This window comes from Odocoileus virginianus, chromosome 6, assembly GCF_023699985.2.
Source record: "Odocoileus virginianus isolate 20LAN1187 ecotype Illinois chromosome 6, Ovbor_1.2, whole genome shotgun sequence".
Taxonomy (NCBI): domain Eukaryota; kingdom Metazoa; phylum Chordata; class Mammalia; order Artiodactyla; family Cervidae; genus Odocoileus; species Odocoileus virginianus.
Genome location: NC_069679.1, coordinates 73504538 through 73508467, shown reverse-complemented (window position 1 = coordinate 73508467; position 3930 = coordinate 73504538). Strand labels below are relative to the sequence as shown.

Genomic DNA, 3930 nt, shown 5'->3' with positions numbered 1-3930 from the left:
GTAATCGGTAGGCGAAAGCTGCACGTTGAGCACGTTTCCTCCTGGTTCCCATCCTTGGCGATGGGGATCTCAGACCCCAGCCTCCAGGATCTGTTAGAGAAATAAACAAGCGGGACACAAACAACCAAAACAGCAACACAGCAGAGCTGGCGCGGAAGATGAAGCTCCGCCTTGGGAAGCTGCGGACCAATCAGAAGCCTGTTGCTGGGGTCGGTGTTTGGCCGCCTGACGTTCCCATAGAGACGGAGGAACGTTACACACTAAACACTGGGCGACGTTGACGTCTATGCATTATATCCAAGGAGACGACTGAGTACACGTCATCTCCCCGCCCTCCCGCAGCGCCAGGGGCGGAGGGAGCGACGCAGGCGTCTCCGTCACGTGCCGCTTGCCGGGAGCGAGGCGGGTGGGCGGGGCTTGTTGCTATGGCTGCAGCTGCTGGCTGTTGTTGTTTGGAGCCGGAATTAGAAAGTGCTGAGGCGGCAGTGGAGCCAGAACCAGATTGTGGAACAGCGGCTCCCGCCCCCGGGCCAGAGAGGGTTCCCCAAGCCCGCGGAAAGCCAGGACACCCCCGAGGCTGCCCCAGCACGCTTCAGCCCTAGGTCCTGAGCCAAGATCTCTCTGTGCTGCCTGTGACTCCAGACTGAGGGCCAAACCCAGACCATCCCCTCCACCCTTAGTTAGCCATAATTGTCAGGGTGACCTCCGGAACCGCCGTCTCCTCCAGACAGCGGCCCACAAAACTACCACTTGGCCAAACTTGCCTTGCGCAGGAGATAGGAAAAAAAAAAAAAAAAAAACTCAGCGTCGGAAACTTTCCCACTCTTGGAGTAAACTCCGGAATCAAGGGGAATCATCCCCCTGATAGCTCAGTTGGTAAAAAGAATCTGCCTGCAATGCAGGAGACCCCTGGGTTCGATTCCTGAGTAGGGAAGTTCCCCTGGAGAAGGGACTGGCTACCCACTCCAGTATTCTGGCCTGGAAAATTCTATGACAAAGAGTCGGACACGACTGAGCGGCTTTAACTTTCATAAAGAAGTTTGGATTTAGCTTTTATACGTTAAAAGAAGCAGAACTTTAGACACTGTTTAGAGCTTTGTTGAATATTAAAGAGAGGGAAGCGTGTTCAAGAGTTCTTCTCAAGGAGAGAGAAAATGTGGAAGCCCCTACATGCCTGCCTGCCTGCGAAGTCACTTCAGTCGTGTCCGAGTCTTTGCGACCCTAGGGACGGTAAGCCGCCAGGCTCCTCTGTCCATGGGATTCTCCAGGCAAGAATACTGGATTGGGTTGCCATTTCCTCCTCCAGGGGATCTTCCAACCCAGGAGTCCAACCGGGTCTCTTAAGTCTCCTGCATTGGGAGGCCAGTTCTTTACCACTAGTGCCACCTGGGAAGCCGCTAGCAGCTCCTGAAGTCCCTGATACTGAAAAATGGGAAGGCTCTAAAAAACCTAGGTCAGTAGGAAGTGAAGCTTTGATTTCTCCATTGCTTAGTTTGGTCTTGACTATAGAAGTTAACTTGAATGTGAGAAATCTGTGTTCCAGCCTCCTTTTGCTTCACCCAACTCTGGAAACTTACAGGAATATTGCGGCAACAAATTGTAAATAAGACCAAATCAGCTAACAGGAGTGAAGGGTTGAGATGACCATGTGAGGGCAACCACCCTGAACAGAATGTAACAGTTGAACAATATGGTACAGTTGAAGAGGCCAGGACTTTGAATTTTCTCCAAGTATCACAATGTTCAAGCTTAGCTGAAATTAAACTGTGACTTTTATTTTTGAGGAAACACCAAAGGGATGTTAGTTGCTGGAATTCCAAATAAGTCATGGCAGTGAGCATGACAGCATCTGTTTCTGATGGCTGAAACATAAAGACGAAGCATTTCATTTGGTGTTTGGAGTTGGTCTGAGATCCCTCTATGTCTGCACCAACACACATCCAATCCCGTTTTCCATCACTGACAAATCAGCCCCTCAGGGTTGCCTCCCTGTTACTCCATGCTAGGCCTCCCTGTGCTCCCATTCAGATATTTACTACCTGCCCACAGAGCATATCCGTTCCCTTTCAACATTCCCTTGCTCCATCCTCTGACCTACCTATTACTCACTTCCCTGACTCCCTTCTCTAAACAGTTCTCCCTCAATTCCCTTCCCACTCTCTTGCCACTCCCCAGGTGTGTACCTAGTTGACCAGCACTCCTCAAACCCTTGCCCCATCCACCCATCTCTACCATAATGTTTTTCCTGTCTGGTTCCTACTTACTAAAAGACTGTAGTCTTCTGCAAACGTTGGCTGAACACAGGAGGAAGGGCTTAGTGAGTTGAACAAAGCCATCATCTGCACTTAAAAACAAAAATCCCCAGATAATAGTTGAGACCCATGACACATATTCAAGCCTTATGCAGACTCTGCTTATCCAAGCACTGTGGGCAAGGCAGCAGTTTACTAATTCTGACATTTTCAGGAAGGTAATAATAGTTTTTACTTTTTCTTGTTTACTGATGATCAAACTAGACCCCTTTGAGAGTATCGGTTGTACTCCCCACACCACCCACACCCCCATAATACAACACCTAGAGCATAAAGCATATGGAAAAGGGAGAAATCTCAAGTTAGGTTAATCAGTTCAGTTCAGTTGCTCAGCCGTGTCTGATTCTTTGCGACCCCACAGACTGCAGCATGCCAGGCCTCTCTATCACCAACTCCCGGAGTTTACTCAGTCTCATGTCCATCGAGTTGGTGATGCCATCCAACCATCTCATCCTCTGTCATGCCCTTCTCCTCCTGTCTTCAATCTTTCCCAGCATCAGGGTCTTTTTGAGTGAGTCAGTTCTTTGAATCAGGTGTCCAAAGTATGGTTAATGGAAAGGTCCAACTTGTGGATAGATTAGATTGAGTCAATTTGGGCATAAGAATTAGGTGATTTGTGCTTTGTTTCAGATGAGAATGTAAAGCATTGGAATGATTTATCCTCAGACATATAAATAACCTATCTTACCGTCTAGAAAGAAAGTGGAGTAGCAGTCCTTATCTTCCCCCCTTTAAACTGTAAGTTAGAATAAGACAGTTTTGTTTACTGTAAGATTCTCTTTCTAGATCTCTCTTCCAATTCTTCAGGCCAATCAAGAACCCAGGAAGCCACTGACAATGAGTGTGGGAGAAGAAAATAACTGAAGGCAAGGTTGATCTGGCCCTTTGATGTGCCCAACTATATAGAATGTTCTTTGCTTTCATATATGTGATATCATTTTATCCTTGCAACATTCCTTGTGAACTAAGTCTTCTTGTGCCCATCTTGACTACCAAAGAAACTGAGGCTCAAGCAGTTAAGCAACTTGCCCAAGGATGTGGTACAGAGCCAGACTTCCAACTCAGATGTCCATTTTCAGAGTATCTGCTCTTCCTGCATTCCCATGAGATGAGGTGAAATGCGCAGAAAACCTCCACCTGGGTCACTTTACAAGTTTACCTTTCCACAGGGAAACTCTCGCCCCTTTTTTAAAAAAAAAAAAATTTATTTCTTCAAAAAGACAGAGAAGAGATTAAAGATCTTTTGCGAGATCTGCTAGAACTTCATGAAAAGGTGCTGACACCACAAAGTAAAAACATGGCTCCGTCCCAGCCTCCTGGGACTCACCTCTATTTCCTCATTGGCCTGAGATCCAAGAGGCAAAGAGAGACATGCCCCAGAGCACACACAGCAGAAAGGTTTGGGGCGAGTTCTGGGAGATTCTGACCTGCCCCAGGCTAGGGAGGACACCACCTAAATTCACAGGCTACCTGGAGAGCTCCGCCCAGGTTTACCTGAAGCTGTCACGTGGGCCTGCTCCCTCCTCCTTCTCCTCTCTCCTCCCCCATGCCTGACCCTTCAGAGAAGCACGTCCAGCACGAATTCCTCCAAACCCGCAGATGCCTTTAGGATTGTAAA

General features: G+C 48.1%; 1 long non-coding RNA gene across 1 annotated transcript; it reads right to left on the bottom strand.

Annotated features, from left to right (window-relative positions):
- Positions 1–1754: 1754 nt before the first annotated feature.
- On the bottom strand, positions 1755–3729 carry LOC139035523 (uncharacterized). Its single transcript, XR_011488096.1, has 3 exons — positions 3640–3729; positions 2265–2344; positions 1755–1862 (listed from the first exon to the last, which is right to left on the bottom strand). It is a non-coding gene; the product is annotated as an uncharacterized lncRNA (long non-coding RNA).
- Positions 3730–3930: the final 201 nt, after the last annotated feature.